General features: G+C 52.4%; 1 long non-coding RNA gene across 1 annotated transcript in view; it reads left to right on the forward strand.

Moving 5' to 3' along the window:
- Positions 1-21,446, forward strand: part of LOC138265330 (uncharacterized) — a 149,763-nt gene that overhangs the window by 66,857 nt on the left and 61,460 nt on the right. The window contains exon 2 of the long non-coding RNA XR_011199342.1: positions 9,193-9,353. This is a non-coding gene — a long non-coding RNA (uncharacterized lncRNA). The remainder of the gene's footprint in view (positions 1-9,192; positions 9,354-21,446) is intronic.

Consider the following 21,446-nt stretch of genomic DNA (forward strand, 5'->3'; position numbering starts at 1 on the left):
GTGTGTAAGCTCTCTTGGTTCCTACCTATTCTGTAACTTGTCCGTGTGTGTAAGCTTGCCCTGGTGGTGCTCATGCTGTACTTCTGTGTTAATCAGTGTGTGCGTTGAAGCTTGCATTGCAGCAGGTCTTGCTGGATCTCTTCCATGCATATCTGCGTGTCCGAGGGAAGCTTGCACTGCGACTGCTGTATCTCTTCTAGGTGTCTGCGTATGTCTGAGGGAAGCTTGCACTGCTACTGCTGTACCTCTTCCGTATGTTGTGTGTCTGTGATGGAAGCTTGAACTGCTGTTACTGTTGTAGTACCTCTTTAGTGTGTGTTTGACTGGGGGAGGAAGTTTGCACTGCTACTGCTGTATCTCTTCTAGGTGTCTGCGTATGTCTGATGGAAGCTTGCACTGTTACTGCTGTATCTCTTCCGTATGTTGTGTGTGTGTGATGGAAGCTTGCACTGCTGCTACTGTTGTAGTACCTCTTTAGTTTGTGTTTGACTGGGGGGGAAGCTTGCACTGCTACAGTTGTATCTCTTCTGGGTGTCTATGTATGTCTGATGGAAGCTTGCACTGTTACTGCTGTATCTTCCGTGTGTCTTTGTATGTCTGATGGAAGCTTGCATTGCTACAGCTGTATCTCTTCTCGGTGTCTATGTATGTCTGATGGAGGCTTGCACTGTTACTGCTGTATCTTCCGTGTGTCTGTGTATGTCTGATGGAAGTTTGCACTGCTACTGCTGTATCTCTTCTGTGTGCCTGTGTATGTCTGATGGAAGCTTGCAGTGCTACTGCTGTATCTCTTCCGTGTGCCTGTGTATGTCTGATGGAAGCTTGCACTGCTACTGCTGCATCTCTTCCGTGTGTCTGTGTATGTCTGATGGAAGCTTGCACTGCTTCTGCTGTATCTCTTCCGTGTGTCTGTGTATGTCTGATGGAAGCTTGCACTGTTACTGCTGTATCTTCTGTGTGTCTGTGTATGTCTGATGGAAGCTTGCATTGCTACAGCTGTATCTCTTCTGGGTGTCTATGTATGTCTGATGGAGGCTTGCACTGTTACTGCTGTATCTTCCGTGTGTCTGTGTATGTCTGATGGAAGTTTGCACGGCTACTGCTGTATCTCTTCCGTGTGCCTGTGTATGTCTGATGGAAGCTTGCAGTGCTACTGCTGTATCTCTTCCGTGTGCCTGTGTATGTCTGATGGAAGCTTGCACTGCTACTGCTGCATCTCTTCTGTGTGTCTGTGTATGTCTGATGGAAGCTTGCACTGCTTCTGCTGTATCTCTTCCGTGTGTCTGTGTATGTCTGATGGAAGCTTGCACTGTTACTGCTGTATCTTCTGCGTGTCTGTGTATGTCTGATGGAAACTTGCACTGCTACAGCTGTATCTCTTCTGGGTGTCTATGTATGTCTGATGGAAGCTTGCACTGCTACTGCTGCATCTCTTCCGGGTGCCTGTGTATGTCTGATGGAAGCTTGCACTGCTACTGCTGTATCTCTTCCGTGTGTCTGTGTATGTCTGATGAAAGCTTGCACTGCCGCTGCTGTATCTCTTCAGTGCGTCTGTGTATGTCTGATGGAAGCTTGCACTGCTGCTGCTGTATCTCTTCCGTGTGTCTATGTATGTCTGATGGAGGCTTGCACTGTTACTGCTGTATCTTCCGTGTGTCTGTGTATGTCTGATGGAAGTTTGCACTGCTACTGCTGTATCTCTTCTGTGTGCCTGTGTATGTCTGATGGAAGCTTGCAGTGCTACTGCTGTATCTCTTCCGTGTGCCTGTGTATGTCTGATGGAAGCTTGCACTGCTACTGCTGCATCTCTTCCGTGTGTCTGTGTATGTCTGATGGAAGCTTGCACTGCTTCTGCTGTATCTCTTCCGTGTGTCTGTGTATGTCTGATGGAAGCTTGCACTGTTACTGCTGTATCTTCCGTGTGTCTGTGTATGTCTGATGGAAGCTTGCATTGCTACAGCTGTATCTCTTCTCGGTGTCTATGTATGTCTGATGGAGGCTTGCACTGTTACTGCTGTATCTTCCGTGTGTCTGTGTATGTCTGATGGAAGTTTGCACTGCTACTGCTGTATCTCTTCTGTGTGCCTGTGTATGTCTGATGGAAGCTTGCAGTGCTACTGCTGTATCTCTTCCGTGTGCCTGTGTATGTCTGATGGAAGCTTGCACTGCTACTGCTGCATCTCTTCCGTGTGTCTGTGTATGTCTGATGGAAGCTTGCACTGCTTCTGCTGTATCTCTTCCGTGTGTCTGTGTATGTCTGATGGAAGCTTGCACTGTTACTGCTGTATCTTCTGTGTGTCTGTGTATGTCTGATGGAAGCTTGCATTGCTACAGCTGTATCTCTTCTGGGTGTCTATGTATGTCTGATGGAGGCTTGCACTGTTACTGCTGTATCTTCTGTGTGTCTGTGTATGTCTGATGGAAGTTTGCACGGCTACTGCTGTATCTCTTCCGTGTGCCTGTGTATGTCTGATGGAAGCTTGCAGTGCTACTGCTGTATCTCTTCCGTGTGCCTGTGTATGTCTGATGGAAGCTTGCACTGCTACTGCTGCATCTCTTCTGTGTGTCTGTGTATGTCTGATGGAAGCTTGCACTGCTTCTGCTGTATCTCTTCCGTGTGTCTGTGTATGTCTGATGGAAGCTTGCACTGTTACTGCTGTATCTTCTGCGTGTCTGTGTATGTCTGATGGAAACTTGCACTGCTACAGCTGTATCTCTTCTGGGTGTCTATGTATGTCTGATGGAAGCTTGCACTGCTACTGCTGCATCTCTTCCGGGTGCCTGTGTATGTCTGATGGAAGCTTGCACTGCTACTGCTGTATCTCTTCCGTGTGTCTGTGTATGTCTGATGAAAGCTTGCACTGCCGCTGCTGTATCTCTTCAGTGCGTCTGTGTATGTCTGATGGAAGCTTGCACTGCTGCTGCTGTATCTCTTCCGTGTGTCTGTGTATGTCTGATGGAAGCTTGCACTGCTGCTGCTGTATCTCTTCCGTGTGTCTGTGTATATCTGATGGAAGCTTGCACTGCTACAGCTGTATCTCTTCTGGGTGTCTATGTATGTCTGATGGAGGCTTGCACTGTTACTGCTGTATCTCTTCTGTGTGTCTGTGTATGTCTGATGGAGGCTTGCACTGTTACTGCTGTATCTTCCGTGTGTCTGTGTATGTCTGATGGAAGCTTGCACTGCTACAGCTGTATCTCTTCTGGGTGTCTATGTATGTCTGATGGAGGCTTGCACTGTTACTGCTGTATCTTCCGTGTGTCTGTGTATGTCTGATGGAAGCTTGCACTGCTGCTGCTCTTGCTGTTCCGTTCCATGTGGGTCTGTCTGTGTGAGGGAAGCTTGCACGGGTGGTGCATGTTCTGTGTGTGTGTGCGCGCGTGTCCTCCTGTTGTACCTGTCCCAGTTGAGTGTGTATAAGTGCTCCTTCATTAAGCTGCTCTGGTGTACGTGTACAATTGATGTTCCCCTTTGGGATCCTTGCTCTAAACCTGGAAATGGATGTTCTCCCTGTGCGGCCCTTGCTCTAAACCTGGCAATGGATGTTCCCCGTACGGCCCTTGCTCTAAACCTGGAAATGGAAGTTCTCCCTGTGTAGTCCTTGCTCTAAGCCTGGCAATGGATGCTCCCTGTGCGGCCCTTGCTCTAAACCTGGCAATGGATGTTCCCCCTGTGTAGTCCTTGCTCTAGGCCTGGCAATGGATGCTCCCTGTGTGGCCCTTGCTCTAAACCTGGCAATGGATGTTCCCCCTGTGCGCCCCTTGCTCTAAACCTGGCAATGGAAGTTCCCCCTGTGCGCCCCTTGCTCTAAACCTGGCAATGGATGTTCCCCCTGTGCGGCCCTTGCTCTAAACCTGGCAATGGATGTTCCCCCTGTGCGGCCCTTGCTCTAAACCTGGAAATGGATGTTCCCCGTACGGCCCTCGCACTAAACCTGGCAATGGATGTTCCCCTGTGCGGCCCTTGCACTAAACCTGGCAATGGATGTTCCCCGTACGGCCCTTGCTCTAAACCTGGCAATGGATGTTCCTGTACGGCCCTTGCTCTAAACCTGGCAATGGATGTTCCCCCTGTGCGGCCCTTGCTCTAAACCTGGCAATGGATGTTCCCCCTGTGCGGCCCTTGCTCTAAACCTGGCAATGGATGTTCCCCGTACGGCCCTTGCACTAAACCTGGCAATGAATGTTCCCCCTGTGCGTCCCTTGCTCTAAACCTGGCAATGGATGTTCCCCGTACGACCCTTGCACTAAACCTGGCAATGGATGTTTCCCCTGTGCGGCCCTTGCTCTAAACCTTGCAATGGATGTTCCCCCTTTGCGTCCCTTGCTCTCAACCTGGCAATGGAGGGACCCGTTCCTCAGTACCTCTCATGGTCCTGCTGCCCTCAGTGCTCTGCTCCCTCAGTACCCTGACTGACTCGGATTCCTGCCGCCACTAGTTCCTCAGTACTCATCACGGTCTTGTTCCTCTCTGTACCGCACAAGGCCATGCTCCCTTGGGAAGCGGTCCAGGCATTGTTCCCCTCGGTTCTGCACCAGGCCATGCTCCTTGGGTACCAGTCCAGGCTCCCCTCGGTATTGCACCAGCCCATGCTCCTTGGGTACCGCTACGAGTCTTGTTTCCCTCTGTACTGCACCAGCCCATGCCCCCTAGGGTACAAGTCCAGGCTTTGCTTCCCTTGGTACTGTACCAGGCCATGCTCCCTTGGTACCAGTCCAGGCTCCCCTTGGTATTGCACCAGCCCATGCTCCCTTGGATACTGGTACAGGCTTTGCTCCCCTCGGTACTGTATCAGTCCAGGCTTTGCTCGCCTTGGTACTGTACCAGGCCATGCTCCCCTGGGTACCGGTCCAGGCATTGTTCCCTCGGTTCTGCACCAGGCCATGCTCCTTGGGTACCGCTACGAGCCTTGTTTCCCTCTGTACTGCACCAGCCCATGCTACCTTGGGTATCAGTCCAGGCTCCCCTCGGTATTGCACCAGGCCATGCTCCCTTGGGTACCAGTCCAGGCTTTGGCCCTCTCTGTACTGTACCAGGTCATGCTCCCTTGGGTACCGGTACAGGCTGTGCTCCCCTCGGTATTGCACCAGGCCATGCTCCCTTGGGTACCAGTCCAGGCTTTGCTCCCCTCTGTACTGTACCAGGCCATGTTCTCTTGGGTACCAATCCAGGCTTTGCTCCCTTCGGTACTGTACCAGGCCATGCTCCCTTGGGTGCCGGTCCAAGCTTTGTTCCCCTCAGTACTGCACCAGGCCACGCTCCTCTTGGTACCTGTCCAGGTGTTGTTCCCCTCGGTACTGCACCAGGCCACCAGGCCATGCTCCTTGGGTACCGCTAGGAGTCCTGTTTCCCTCTGTACTGCAACAGCCCATGCTCCCTTGAGTATCAGTCCAGGCTTTGCTCCCCTTGGTACTGTACCAGGCCATGCTCCCTTGGGTACTGGTCCAGGCATTGTTCCCCTCGGTTCTACACCAGGCCATGCTCCTTGGGTACCAGTCCAGGCTCCCCTCTGTATTGCAACCGGCCATGCTCCCTTGGGGATTTGGTCCAGGGTTTGCTCCCCTCGGTACTGTACCAGGCCATGCTCCCTTGGGTACCGGTCCAGGCATTGTTCCCTCGGTTCTGCACCAGGCCATGCTCCTTGGGTACCGCTACGAGCCTTGTTTCCCTCTGTACTGCACCAGCCCATGCTACCTTGGGTATCAGTCCAGGCTCCCCTCGGTATTGCACCAGGCCATGCTCCCTTGGGTACCAGTCCAGGCTTTGGCCCTCTCTGTACTGTACCAGGTCATGCTCCCTTGGGTACCGGTACAGGCTGTGCTCCCCTCAGTATTGCACCAGGCCATGCTCCCTTGGGTACCAGTCCAGGCTTTGCTCCCCTCTGTACTGTACCAGGCCATGTTCTCTTGGGTACCAATCCAGGCTTTGCTCCCTTCGGTACTGTACCAGGCCATGCTCCCTTGGGTGCCGGTCCAAGCTTTGTTCCCCTCAGTACTGCACCAGGCCACGCTCCTCTTGGTACCTGTCCAGGTGTTGTTCCCCTCGGTACTGCACCAGGCCACCAGGCCATGCTCCTTGGGTACCGCTAGGAGTCCTGTTTCCCTCTGTACTGCAACAGCCCATGCTCCCTTGAGTATCAGTCCAGGCTTTGCTCCCCTTGGTACTGTACCAGGCCATGCTCCCTTGGGTACTGGTCCAGGCATTGTTCCCCTCGGTTCTACACCAGGCCATGCTCCTTGGGTACCAGTCCAGGCTCCCCTCTGTATTGCAACCGGCCATGCTCCCTTGGGTACTGGTCCAGGCTTTGCTCCCCTCGGTACTGTACCAGGCCATGCACCCTTGGGTACCAGTCCAGGCTCTCCTCGGTTTTGCACCAGCCCAGGCTCCCTTGGGTATCAGTCCAGGCTTTGCTCCCCTTGGTACTGTACCAGGCCATGCTCCCTTGGGTACCAGCGTAGGCTCCCCTCGGTATTGCATCCGGCCATTCTCCCTTGGGTACTGGTCCAGGCTTTGCTCCCCTCAGTACTGTACCAGGCCATGTTCCCTTGGGTACCAGTCCAGGCTCCCCTCGGTATTGCACCAGCCCATGCTCCCTTGGGTACTGGTCCGGGCTTTGCTCCCCTTGGAACAGTACCAGGCCATGCTCCCTTAGGTACTGGTCCAGGCATTGTTCCCCTCGGTTCTGCACCAGGCCATGCTCCTTGGGTACAAGTCCAGGCTCCCCTCGGTATTGCACCAGCCCATGCTCCTTGGGTACCGCTACGAGTCTTGTTTCCCTCTGTACTGCACCAGCCCATGCCCCCTAGGGTACAGGTCCAGGCTTTGCTCCCCTTGGTACTGTACCAGGCCATGCTCCCTTGGTACCAGTCCAGGCTCCCCTTGGTATTGCACCAGCCCATGCTCCCTTGGATACTGGTACAGGCTTTGCTCCCCTCGGTACTGTATCAGTCCAGGCTTTGCTCCCCTTGGTACTGTACCAGGCCATGCTCCCCTGGGTACCGGTCCAGGCATTGTTCCCTCGGTTCTGCACCAGGCTATGCTCCTTGGGTACCGCTACGAGTCTTGTTTCCCTCTGTACTGCACCAGCCCATGCTCCCTTGAGTATCAGTCCAAGCTTTGCTCCCCTCAGTACTGTACCAGGCCATGTTCCCTTGGGTACCAGTCCAGGCTCTCCTCGGTATTGCACCAGCCCATGCTCCCTTGGGTATCAGTCCAGCTTTGCTCCCCTTGGTACTGTACCAGGTCATTCTCCCTTGGGTACCAGTCCATGCTCCCCTCGGTATTGCATCCGGTCATGCTCCCTTGGGTACCGGTCCAGGCTTTGTTCCCCTCGGTTCTGTACCAGGCCATGCTCCCTTGGTACCAGTCCAGACTCCCCTCTGTATTGCACCAGCCCATGCTCCCTTGGTACCAGTCCAGACTCCCCTCTGTATTGCACCAGCCCATGCTCCCTTGGATACTGGTACAGGCTTTGCTCCCCTCGGTACTGTATCAGTCCAGGCTTTGCTCCCCTTGGTACTGTACCAGGCCATGCTCCCCTGGGTACCGGTCCAGGCATTGTTCCCTCGGTTCTGCACCAGGCTATGCTCCTTGGGTACCGCTACGAGTCTTGTTTCCCTCTGTACTGCACCAGCCCATGCTCCCTTGAGTATCAGTCCAAGCTTTGCTCCCCTCAGTACTGTACCAGGCCATGTTCCCTTGGGTACCAGTCCAGGCTCTCCTCGGTATTGCACCAGCCCATGCTCCCTTGGGTATCAGTCCAGCTTTGCTCCCCTTGGTACTGTACCAGGTCATTCTCCCTTGGGTACCAGTCCATGCTCCCCTCGGTATTGCATCCGGTCATGCTCCCTTGGGTACCGGTCCAGGCTTTGTTCCCCTCGGTTCTGTACCAGGCCATGCTCCCTTGGTACCAGTCCAGACTCCCCTCTGTATTGCACCAGCCCATGCTCCCTTGGTACCAGTCCAGACTCCCCTCTGTATTGCACCAGCCCATGCTCCCTTGGGTACCGGTCCAGCCCTGGTGTGTGTGTGCGTGCGTTTTCTTACTGTTTTGATTTTCTCCCTCGGGTTCCAGAGGGAACTTGCGAGGTATCCGTTTGTCCCCGTGTCTTGATCATTTATTCAGTTTTCCAATCTCCGCTGGGCAGTAATGAGTGATTGATATATTTATAGTGTCATGGTGTGCGGTGCTTAGATCAGGATTTGTTACATAAGGTCAGTTGTAGTTCCGGGTCATGGCAGCAGTCCCTTTTGAACCAGGCTCCCCTCTGTCTCCGTCCTGGGTTGTGTTTATGACATCCCCTGATAGGATCTCACTCCACCGGAGGCTGCGGGGCCGCTCTGGTGAAAGGCCGCCCTCCGGCAGCTTTATAGTGCCAGGATGTGGATGTTACTTCTTTTTACTCCACGAGGCCCCCGCGGAGCATCTGCCTCGTGCTCTGAGACCCCTCCCCCTTCTCACCTCCCCAGACAGCCAGTCCCCTTTGAACCTGTCCCTGTCCCCGTGTTTCACACCTCAGCGCTCTCACACTTACTTTCAAAGAGCGTGGCCCGGAGACACTTCCCTCCAGCTTCAAGGCGCATTCAAGGCGCGTGTCCCGGGCTCTCCCTCCTGCCCCGGGCTCCCTACAAAGTCCAGGAATATGGAGAGAGAAGGGAGGAGAAGAAAAAGAAGAGATGGGGAGACAGAAAAAGTGGAGAGAGAGAATGAATTAGTGCCTAACACGTCAGCCAGTTTTGGCACATGGACATATATTAGTCTAATTCAGGGCAAACATTTATTCCCTGTACCTCAGAATGTCATCATATCTAAAATAAACTTTTACAATCCCACATCTCTGTTCCGCACACCGCACCTCGACCCCCCAAAGCCCCACCCCCGTGTGTATTTGCATTTGTTGGTGAAGGGACACATTTACAATGTACCGAACAGGTCTGTTGTCCACACGCGCCCCTCAGGCACCACAATGCCGTCCCTGGCTCCTGTATAGGGCGTCCCGGTTTGTCACCAGCTGTCCAGGCAGATCGATGCAATTTAGGGCCAAGCCCCGGTGTTCAGTAAATGTCGACTTGTAACAGTGAAGGCAGGTTTTTGTGTGTTACCAGCAGTGCTAGGTAGCAGCTGTTATTAGAGAGCTATTTAAATAACATCTATGCTGCTGGGTATTAAAATTAAACTTTATTCCCCACAGTGCCTCCTCTGCGTTTCTATATTGATGAGCGCTGCCATCCTACCTCGTGGCAAGAACCCCTGCACCTCGGGCAGTCACCATCACTACCCCAATTCAGGAACACCTAGCTCTTCCACTGAAGCTCAGAGGACAAACCCCTTAGCGCCTTGAGACCCTTACGGGTGAGTAGTTGTGCTTCATAAACCCTGATTTGATTATCTGCCCCTTGGATCATGTTGAATTAGTCCCTTTTCTATTTTTTTTGCGAAATATCCTGGTTTTGGCTTTTAAAATCTGTTCGCCTACCTTCTGTGATCTGTTCCCTGTACAGCACCACCTGTCCGAGTTTTCTCTGCTACTATAAAAATGTGCTTTCAAAAGCACTGGTCGAGGGACTCCTGAGCTGAACATAAACAGAGAGTGCACTGCATGGAAGGAGGAGGGAGAGACAGGAAGGGACAGAACGAGGGAGAGGCAGCACACTGCATGGAAGGGACAGGAAGGAGAGAGGTTCCACTGCATGGAAGGGACAGGAGGGAGAGAGGGTACTCTGCATGGAAGGGACAGAAGTGGGAGAGCAGACTGCATGGAAGAGACAGGAGGGAGAGAGGTTACACTGCATGGAAGGGGCAGGAGGAAGAGAGATTACCCTGCATGGAATAGAGAGGGAGCAGACTGCATGGAAGGGACAGAAGGAGAGAGAGCGCACTGCATGGAAGGGACAGGAGGGAGGGAGGTTACACTGCATGGAAGGGAGAGAGAGCAGACTGCATGGAAGGGACAGAAGGAGGAAGAGAGAGAGCGCACTGCATGGACCGGGCAGTAGGGAGAGAGGTTACCCTGCATAGAAGGGACAGAAGGAGGGAGAGACCGCACACTGCATGGAAAGGGCAGGAGGGAGAGAGAGCAGACTGCATGGAACAGAGAGAGAGAGAGCGCACTACGTGGAAGGGACAGGAGGGAGAGAGGTTGCACTGCATAGAAGGGACAGGAGGGAGAGAGATTACACTGCATGGAATAGAGAGGGAGCAGACTGCATGGAAGGGACAGAAGGAGAGAGAGAGAGCGCGCACTGCATGGAAGGGACAGGAGGGAGGGAGGTTACACTGCATGGAAGGGAGAGAGAGCACACTGCATGGAAGAGACAGAAGGAGGGCGAGAGAGAGCACACTGCATGGACGGGGCAGGAGGGAGAGAGGTTACACTGCATGGAAGGGACAGAAGGAGGGAGAGACAGCACACTGCATGTAAGGGGCAGGAGGGAGAGAAAGCAGACTGCATGGAACAGAGAGAGAGAGAGAGAGCGCACTGCATGGAAGGGACAGGAGGGAGAGAGGTTACACTGCATGGAAGGGACAGAAGGAGGGGGAGACAGCACACTGCATGGAAGGGACAGGAGGGAGAGAGTGCAGACTTCATGGAAGAGAGAGAGAAAGAGAGAGAGAGAGAGAGAGAGAGAGAGTGAGAGAGAGAGAGAGAGCGCGCACGGCATGGAAGGGACAGGAGGGAGAGAGGTTGCACTGCATGGAAGGGACAGGAGGGAGGCAGGTTACACTGCTTGGAAGGGAGAGAGAGCATACTGCATGGAAGGGACAGAAGGAGGGAGAGCGCACTGCATGGAAGGGACAGGAGGGAGGGAGGTTACACTGCATGTAAGGCACAGAAGGAGAGAGAGCGCACTGCATGGAAGGGCCAGGAGGGAGGGAGGTTACACTGCATGGAACGGACAAAAGGGAGAGAGAGCGCACTGCTTGGATGGGACTCGATGAGGGAGAGAGAGGCCTCACTGCATGGAAGGGACAGAAGGGAAAGAGGTTACACTGCATGGAAGGGGCAGAAGGGGGCGAGAGAGACAGCACACTGCATGAAAGGGACAGAAGGAGGGAGAGAGAGAGAGAGAGAGCACACTGCATGGAAGGGACAGAAGGAGGGAGAGACAGCACACTGCATGGAAGGGACAGAAGGAGGGAGAGAGAGAGAGAGAGAGAGCGCACTGCATGGAAGGGACAAAAGCAGGGAGAGAGAGAGCGCACTGCATGGAAGGGACAAAAGGGAGAGAGAGCACAATGCTTGGAAGGGACAGGAGGAGGGAGAGAGAGCGCACTGCATGGAAGGGACAGAAGCAGAGAGACAGAGAGAGCGCACTGCATGGAAGGGACAAAAGGGAGAGAGAGCACAATGCATGGAAGGGACAGGAGGGAGAGAGGTTACACTGCATGGAAGGGGCAGGAGGAAGAGAGATTACACTGCATGGAATAGAGAGGGAGCAGACTGCATGAAGGGACAGAAGGAGAGAGAGTGCACTGCATGGAAGGGACAGGAGGGAGGGAGGTTACACTGCATGGAAGGGAGAGAGAGCAGACTGCATGGAAGGGACAGAAGGAGGAAGAGAGAGAGCGCACTGCATGGACAGGGCAGGAGGGAGAGAGGCTACCCTGCATGGAAGGGACAGAAGGAGGGAGAGACAGCACACTGCATGGAAGGGACAAAAGGGAGAGAGGTTACACTGCATGGAAGGGACAGAAGGAGGGAGAGACAGCACGCTGCATGGAAGGGACAGAAGGAGGGAGAGAGAGAGAGTGCACTGCATGGAAGGGACAGGGAGAGAGAGCGCACTGCATGGAAGGGACAGGAGGAGGGAGAGAGAGCGCACTGCATGGAAGGGACAGGAGGAGGGAGAGAGAGCGCACTGCATGGAAGGGACAGAAAGAGAGAGAGAGAGAGAGAGAGCGCACTGCATGGAAGGGACAGAATGATGAGAGACAACACACTGCATGGAAGGGACAGAAGGAGGGAGAGAGAGAGAGTGCACTGCATGGAAGGGACAGGAGGGAGAGAGAGAGAGAACACACTGCATGGAAGAGACAGGAGGGAGGCAGGTTACACTGCTTGGAAGGGAGAGAGAGCATACTGCATGGAAGGGACAGAAGGAGGGAGAGAGAGAGAGCGCACTGCAAGGAAGGGACAGGAGGGAGGGAGGTTACACTGCATGTAAGGGACAGAAGGAGAGAGAGTGCACTGCATGGAAGGGCCAGGAGGGAGGGAGGTTACACTGCATGGAACGGACAAAAGGGAGAGAGAGCGCACTGCTTGGAAGGGACTCGATGATGGAGAGAGAGGCCTCACTGCATGGAAGGGACAGAAGGGAAAGAGGTTACACTGCATGGAAGGGGCAGAAGGGGGCGAGAGAGACAGCACACTGCATGAAAGGGACAGAAGGAGGGAGAGAGAGAGAGAGAGAGCACACTGCATGGAAGGGACAGAAGGAGGGAGAGACAGCACACTGCATGGAAGGGACAGAAGGAGGGAGAGAGAGAGAGAGAGAGAGCGCACTGCATGGAAGGGACAGAAGCAGGGAGAGAGAGAGCGCACTGCATGGAAGGGACAAAAGGGAGAGAGAGCACAATGCTTGGAAGGGACAGGAGGAGGGAGAGAGAGCGCACTGCATGGAAGGGACAGAAGCAGGGAGACAGAGAGAGCGCACTGCATGGAAGGGACAAAAGGGAGAGAGAGCACAATGCATGGAAGGGACAGGAGGGAGAGAGGTTACACTGCATGGAAGGGGCAGGAGGAAGAGAGATTACACTGCATGGAATAGAGAGGGAGCAGACTGCATGAAGGGACAGAAGGAGAGAGAGTGCACTGCATGGAAGGGACAGGAGGGAGGGAGGTTACACTGCATGGAAGGGAGAGAGAGCAGACTGCATGGAAGGGACAGAAGGAGGAAGAGAGAGAGCGCACTGCATGGACAGGGCAGGAGGGAGAGAGGCTACCCTGCATGGAAGGGACAGAAGGAGGGAGAGACAGCACACTGCATGGAAGGGACAAAAGGGAGAGAGGTTACACTGCATGGAAGGGACAGAAGGAGGGAGAGACAGCACGCTGCATGGAAGGGACAGAAGGAGGGAGAGAGAGAGAGTGCACTGCATGGAAGGGACAGGGAGAGAGAGCGCACTGCATGGAAGGGACAGGAGGAGGGAGAGAGAGCGCACTGCATGGAAGGGACAGGAGGAGGGAGAGAGAGCGCACTGCATGGAAGGGACAGGAGGAGGGAGGGAGAGAGAGTGCAGTGCATGGAAGGGACAGGAGGGAGAGAGGTTACACTGCATGGAAGGGACAAAAGGGAGAGAGAGCGCAATGCATGGAAGGGACTGGAGGAGGGAGAGAGAGGGCACTGCATGGAAGGGACGGAAGGAGGGAGAGACAGCACACTGCATGGAAGGGAAAGAAGGAGGGAGAGAGAGAGAGTGCACTGCATGGAAGGGACAGAGGGAGAGAGAGCGCACTGCATGGAAGGGACAGGAGGAGGGAGAGAGAGCGCACTGCATGGAAGGGACAGGAGGAGGGAGAGAGAGCGCACTGCATGGAAGGGACAGAAGGAGAGAGGGAGAGCGCACTGCATGGAAGGGACAGAAGGAGGGAGAGGCAGCACACTGCATGGAAGGGACAGAAAGAGAGAGAGAGAGAGAGCGCACTGCATGGAAGGGACAGAAGGATGAGAGACAACACACTGCATGGAAGGGACAGAAGGAGGGAGAGAGAGAGAGTGCACTGCATGGAAGGGACAGGAGGGAGAGAGAGGGAGAACACACTGCATGGAAGAGACAGGTGGGAGAGAGGTTACACCGCATGGAAGGGGCAGGAGGGAAAGAGAGCAGACTGCATGGAAGAGACAGAAGGAGAGAGAGAGAGAGTGCACAGCATGGAAGGGACAGAATGAGGGCGAGACAGCACACTGCATGGAAGGGGCAGGAGGGAGAGAGGTTACACTGCATGGAAGGGAGGGAAGGGAGATAGGTTACACATGCATGCAAGGACAGAAGGGAGAGACAGCACACTGCATGGAAGGGACAGGAGGAGGGAGAGAGAGCGCACTGCATGCAAGGGACAGAAGGGAGAAACAGCACACTGCATGGAAGGGACAGAAGGAGGGAGAGACAGCAACCTGCATGGAAGGGACAGAAGGAGGGAGAGACAACACACTGCATGGAAGGGACAGGAGGGAGAGAGAGAGCAGACTGCATGGAAGAGACAGAAGGAGGGAGGGAGAGAGCGCACTGCATGGAAGGGACAGAAAGAGGAAAGACAGCACACTGCATGGAAGGGGCAGGAGGGAAAGAGGTTACACTGCATGGAAGGGATAGAAGGAGGGAGAGACAGCGCACTGCGTGGAAGGGACAGGAGGGAGAGAGAGCAGACTGCATGGAAGGGGCAGGAGGGAGAGAGATTACACTGCATGGAAGGGAGAGAGGGAGAAAAGGGAGAGAGGTTACACTCCATGAAAGAGACAGAAGGGAGAGACAGCACACTGCATGGAAGGGACAGAAGGAGGGAGAGACAGCACACTGCATGGAAGGGGCAGGAGGGAGAGAGGGTACACTGCATGGAAGGGAGAGAAGGGAGAGAGGTTACACTGCATGGAAGGGACAGAAGGGAGAGACACCACAGTGCATGGAAGGGGCAGAAGGAGGGAGAGACAGCACACTGCATGGAAGGGACAGAAGGAGGGAGAGAAAGAGAGCGCACTGCATGGAAGGGACCGGAGGAGGGAGGGAGAGAGAGAGAGAGAGAGCACAGTGCATGGAAGGGACAAGAGGGAGAGAGGTTACACTGCATGGAAGGGACAAAAGGGAGAGAGAGCGCAATGCATGGAAGGGACAGGAGGAGGGAGCGAGAGCGCACTGCATGGAAGGGACGGAAGGAGGGAGAGAGCACACTGCATGGAAGGGAAAGAAGGAGGGAGAGAGAGAGAGAGCGCACTGCATGGAAGGGACAGAAGCAGGGAGAGAGACAGCGCACTGCATGGAAGGGACAGAAGGAGGGAGAGACAGCACTCTGCATGGGAGGGACAGAAGGAGGGAGAGACAGCACGCTGCATGGAAGGGACAGAAGGAGGGAGAGAGAGAGACTGCACTGCATGGAAGGGACAGAGGGAGAGAGAGCCCTACCCTAAGGCCATGCAGCAGATTCCTGGCATCCTTGGGACTTGAGACTGTCACACAGGGGAAGGCTGGAGACCGCGCAGCCACTTGGAATGGTGCCTTGGCCTAGTGGCTGGTGTCAGTGAGAGACAGCTTCTATTACCCAAGTCAGTGGTAAGCATTGAACATTCCTCAGAAAGCTGGAACTCAAAACCAAAATATAGAAAGGTCTGCAGAGAGCATATAAGTCGCTGAGCCATCTGGTCTGCAAGGCAATAGATTGTGACCTCATTACTAGTAGCCCGGTTTTCGGTGTTATATCAAACGCACCTATACAATATCGTAGGATATGTTATTTATCTGGTGTGATAAATATCACCTATTACGAGTTTTTCCTCTAAGTCTTGCAATAGAAGGTGGTACTGGGAATATCAGAAGTTAATGGTCTGGGTGTGTTATGGGAGGAGAGCTCGACCTCTCCCTGGTTAGGTTTTAGAGGGGAGGGGTCAGGATTCTATGTACTTCCATGTTATCGTTCCGGTTTTACACCCTAAAGCAGTGGTTCCCAACCTTTTGACTTCTGTGGACCCCCATTTTATCAATACTGGAGCCCGGGGACCCCCACTGAATCATTATTGGAACACGGGAACCCCCAAGGAGTCATTACTGATAGCTGGGACCTAATATTAATATTTTTTTTAAGCAGCCGCAGACCCCCTGAGGAGGCTTCGCGGACCCCCAGGGGTCCCCGGCCCACAGGTTGGGAACCACTGCCCTAAAGGAAGACCAGGAGTGGGTTCCCAGTGTGCCATGTACCCAAGTCCTGCAAGGAAATGAGCCATCTGGTCACTGCATGAACTGTGAAATGCATCAATAAACAGGGGTCAGTGGCCCCCATCAGAGCTCTCGACCCCAGTGCCACTGCACCCGCTGCACCAATGGAAGCTCTATCCCTGAACCCCAGGGTCACATTGACTTTGTGTTTATCCTATAAAACAATCCCAGAAGGATCTTTGGATGTCCTGCTTAGTTTGTTCTCCCAGATTAATGGCCCCTCCCACCCCCCCAAGTTGTCTTGAGATGCATTTTGATCTTGGGCATGGGAGTTTCGACCTCGCCAACCTCTCATCTCACATTCCCATGATGCATTTGACCTCCACCTGTGCTGGGGGGAGGGCAGCCCCCTGCCCACGCCCTCCTCCCCGTGCAATACTTCACGCACATAGTTGGAGATACCGGATGACTGCATTCCGGAGATAACAAAGGCGCCAGAACTTGTCTTGGATTTAAAATGGCCGAGCACTATTTCTAAATACTTCAGTGCCACAGACTTGTCAACTGCCATCCACGTTGCGTTAAAATAACGCATTTTCGGTCATTTTCCCGCATTACTCCAATACCTGAGATTGTCACCCAAAAGAACCCTGTCCTGAAGAGCAATTAAAGCAATAGAACCGTTGTAGTTCCAGTTTCTCACTTTGCTAAATTCAGAGTGCTGTTTATCATAGGCCACAAGGTGGCGCTACCGTACAGCGGGTGGCAGAGCGTTCTTGCTCTATTACGAGAAATATCCCACTATCCCAGAAACTCATATCCCAGTCAAGCGAACTAGAGATTTCAACACCTTACCACAGAACCACACACCTGCTTAATTCATGTACAAAAGCAACCCCTGCTCACACCTTGGTATCAAACAGACGTGGTTGTCCAACCGCAAAACGAACCTTCTAAGTATACGCCAAAAACCTGGTCTCTCTAAATTGGTAAAAGAAGGACCTCATTAGAAAACTGTAATAGGAGAAGATGGAGGCAGGATGTGGCCTAGGGACCAGAACTGTGAACTTTAGAACCGTAGAAGAATCCTTGAATCCCGGCCTGGTGCCCCATATTCTGTGATTCTGAGTAAACCATCTACCTTACTCCTGCTAAATAAAGACGTCTGATTCTCATGCAGTGCTTAATTTGAGCTTGTTGTTTCTTGTGCTGAGCACTGGCACTTAATTTTGAGGGCCGGCGTTTATTCTTCTGCCTCAAGCATTCAATGAGAGCAAAAGACACATATGGGAAGGACGGAGGAAGAGAAAAACGAAAAAGGTCTCACATATGAGAAAGGGGAATCATTTCTAAAAATGATCTCTCGACATGGATGCGACTGTTTCATTTCACTTACAATAAAGTGTCATTCAAAGTCTCACACATGAGGCTTCGAATGTCACAAAAAACGCATTACACACATGGGAATGCCACACATATGCAAACCGAAAATTTGGCAGCTATGTGCATGGCAAATGTCTCTGATCTCGTATCTGTTCCACAGTGTGCTGTCCTACCCTCCCTCAAAGCATTACAGTGCCTTGTCAGGGGTACAAAGCCCTATTTAAATATTCATATAACATAACACAATAGCATGGAATTTGTTGTAATCCTGATTGTAGGGTGGTGGAAACCCAGCTCCCTCTCAGTGGCAACCACAAAGGTGACGATTTGCGCACGAGCTGCACGTATCGACTGTGTGCTGTTCAAATACATACAATGTCCACTGGTGAACTCCTTAAGTACTCAGTGAAATTAAACACACTGCTCCTGTTGTCGGATGACTTAAATTTTCTGACTGGATGCAGCCTCAGATACTGCTCTGCTCAAAAGCAACATCTTTTCTCGCAGGTTCCAGGACCCATCATTCACAAGCAGGTTCTGAATTTATACAATAATTTTCTAGCTCGATTTACTGTTGTTTGTTGTTCAGTGGATCACTGCCATTGGGTGTTTTTTGGAGATGTGATGGTTTCATGGGTTACTGTCAGTATCAGCCAGTGATTCATCCTAGGATGGTGTTGTGATGGAGGGGGCTCTGTAGCTGTCAAGGAAGCCGTCTTTGTCCTGAAGGGGGCTCATGTACGAACGACATTAAGAGACCGAAACATCACGCTGGTTACTGCTGTCATTGAAGTATTTGATGTCACTCTCTGTTATCAAATAAAAAACTTTTTAACCGCATTAGGAATAGATTATAGTGTTAGCAGGTCATTTGTCAAACAGATAGCCTCTGTTGTTCCTTGATTAAAAAAAAATAAAACTTTGTCCCTGCAATTGTGTAAGTGTTTTTATTGGTCTCTTGATGGCCTTTTCAGATGTTCTGATATTTTATAACAATACTATTATAAATATACCTATATATATGTTACTAAGGACCGATTTCTTTTGTATTTACACCAAGACATGTTGTCTAATCTTTCTTTCCTTTATCTTTATTTATTTTTTAATGAGTCTATGTTCAAGTACTTTTTGTTTGAAGAATTATGTCGAGATGTTGCTATACATACCAGCATCTAAAGAGGCCCAAAAGGGAGCTTTATAGAGAGACATCAGGATAATTGTCATCTCCCAATACCTTGCGTTGACAATGTACACTTTAGGGGTCATTCTGACCCCGGCGGGCACCTCCAAAAGACCGTACCGCGGTCAAATGACCGTACCGCGGTCAAATGACCGCGGCGGTCATTCTGACTTTCCCGCTGGGCCGGCGGGCGACCGCCAGAAGGCCGCCCGCCGGCCCAGCGGGAAAGCCCCTTCAACAATGAAGCCGGCTCCGAATGGAGCCGGCGGAGTTGAAGGGGTGCGACGGGTGCAGTGGCACCCGTCGCGATTTTCAGTGTCTGCACAGCAGACACTGAAAATCTTTATGGGGCCCTGTTAGGGGGCCCCTGCACTGCCCATGCCAGTGGCATGGGCAGTGCAGGGGCCCCCAGGGGCCCCACGACACCCGTTCCCGCCATCCTGTTCCTGGCGGTAAGAACCGCCAGGAACAGGGTAGCGGGAAGGGGGTCGGAATCCCCATGAGGATTCCTTTGGCCAGGGGAAAACCGGCGGGAAAGCGCCGGTTTCCCTTTTCTGACCGCGGCTTTACCGCCGCGGTCAGAATTGGCCAGGAAGCACCGCCAGCCTGTTGGCGGTGCTTCCGCAGTCGTTGACCCCCTTAATCTGGAGTAAAAGCCCAGCTCTCAGATATAGAATTATAGTCCTTTTAGGACTACACACATTACATGTGTCTTGTAATTGCTTAGATTTTTAGCTCTGCTTGCACGCTGCGAATATGCGTAGACTAAAGAACTCTGGGTCTCATTTACAAGCTCCTTGTGCCACGGCTGCGTCTTTTTTTTTTTTGACGCAACAGTGCTACACTGCTCCATACTTACAAAGTGACGCATTGGGTCTAATGTGTCAGTTTGTAAAGGCCTGCATCACATTTTAGCTCCGCCAGGTAAATGCAGGGTAGGTGTTCCCTCGGAAAAAGCCACATAGAACTGACTTAGTGAAATTTACAACTTTTCACTTTGTCATTCTACGACTTCACTGCATCAACATTTTACCGCCTGCTCAGAGAAGGTGTAACATTGACACAGGACTTTTCCTACAGGACACTTCTTGCATTGCTGGAGTTACGTCTGTTTAAAAAGGCAACTTCAGCAATGCGTCAGTTTAGTGGCAACAGATGCGTCAGAAATTGTGACGCATATGTGAAAACATGCGCCATGGAGCTCTGAATTGTAAATACAGCTCATCCGCGGCGTCGTTAGGGCATGTGCCGCATTCTTGTAAATGAGGCCCTGTGTTTGTATTTACCATGGACGCCAGCTCGCCAGGGAACGTTTCTCCTCCAAGGACATCATAGGTTTCAGCCCTTCCTTGTCCAACCCGTAGCCAGTCACCTTGACTGGTTTCTGATTACTGCTGACGGGTAGGAGAATGCCTGTCCCTTCTACTGCCTTCGAGAACCCCTGGACTATGGGGACTCAAGGAATGCTAGGGGTAGCAAAGCGCAAGCCACGGCTAGCATCTGCAGCCCCTGGCGACTCGCAATTTTCATCCATGTCCTCTGGAAATTGAAAATTGTACAGTTTGCATGATTTACTATTCCAGGCACAAAAAATCTTCTTTTTGGATGAAACACGTTTTCTGTGAGATTTCCCACTTCAAAGTCCATTCCCATTCATATAGAATGTATTTCGCTTACTTTTTCCAGCAGCTGCCGTGTCTTCCAGTCACTGCAGCGAGCTCCTCGAAGCCGTGCCAGGCGACTCCAGACTGAGGAGCTGTAACAAAGATAGCAGAGTGTGACCACCTTCTATAAAGGAGCAGTGGTGAGCAGAGCCCTTGGAATGCGCTTTAGAAACACAGCCACCCTGAGCAAATATTTTGCTGCGGCTTGCCAACGAGGGTTTGGGTGGAATGCGGTTTGTTTTCCAGTCTTATTTCACCTTAACTGACTTTTATATGACTTTCCTGTCACATCCAGCCGGTGCTTAATTTGTAAAAAGAGAGCCGGTGCGTGGAGCTCCTGATCAAAAGTGGCGGCTGCTACAATTAATTGTCGGCATCTTTAATTCACTGCCAAACACTCCCTGCCCCTTTTATCTGACTGACACTTTCCTGCTGACTCTTTGTGACTGTTTTGCCGCCTGTGTCTTCCTGCGACTTTACGATTTGTGTGTGTTTTACCTCTTTGCTCTCGGGCAATAGCTGATGCGGAAAAATACCTGCCGGTCCCCAAAACAAACATTGGTGGGCCGTACCGGCAACCACCGGCTCAAATTAAGCACTGCATCAAGCTAATTCATTACTCAATTCCTCCGTTAATGTTTAATTCTCTGGGCTTTTCAAAAGCCAAGATACTGGTACACAAAGGCAACAGACGCCTGCCAAGCCTACTGCGTCCACACAATTAACAAACACTGGCAGTGCCAATCAGAGGTGTGGCTATCAATAGGGCAGCTTGCACAGCGGCACCGAGGCACTGTGTGAGGGGTCACCACACCCCTATTAGTGGATGTTGCTTTACTACCAACCAATAAGGGATGGTTTTCTTCCGGCATTAGACCCACAATACTTGATGTCAGCCATTTTCGCTTTAGTTGGTGAGCTAATTATCACCAAGCTTCAGCCACGCAGAGCCCAGGCAAAGAATAAATAAGGCAAACTTTCAGATCTGTACTCGGGGAGCGCTAGCCATTAACGAGGTAGCCCCAAGAAGCCAGCCCCTGACCTTTTAAGCTCAATTTTGCATTCTTTAGGGCTGCCTCTCTGAATCTAGTGCCTCAACCTACTCCACAAGGACAAGCGCTGGTGATCAATCAATCAAAAAATTTGTAGAGCGCGCTACTCACCCGTGAGGGTATCAAGGCGCTGGGGGGGGAAGGGGGTTAAGGAGGGTCACTGATCGAACAACCATGTCTTGAGCTTCTTTCTGAAGTCCAGGAGGTCTTTGGTTTTGCGAAGGTCGGTGGGGAGGGAGTTCCAGGTTTTGGGGGCGAAGTAGGAGAAGGACCTTCCTCCTGTGGTGGTGTGTTGGGGTCG

Source organism: Pleurodeles waltl, chromosome 11 (genome assembly GCF_031143425.1).
Source record: "Pleurodeles waltl isolate 20211129_DDA chromosome 11, aPleWal1.hap1.20221129, whole genome shotgun sequence".
NCBI classification, from domain to species: Eukaryota; Metazoa; Chordata; class Amphibia; order Caudata; family Salamandridae; genus Pleurodeles; species Pleurodeles waltl.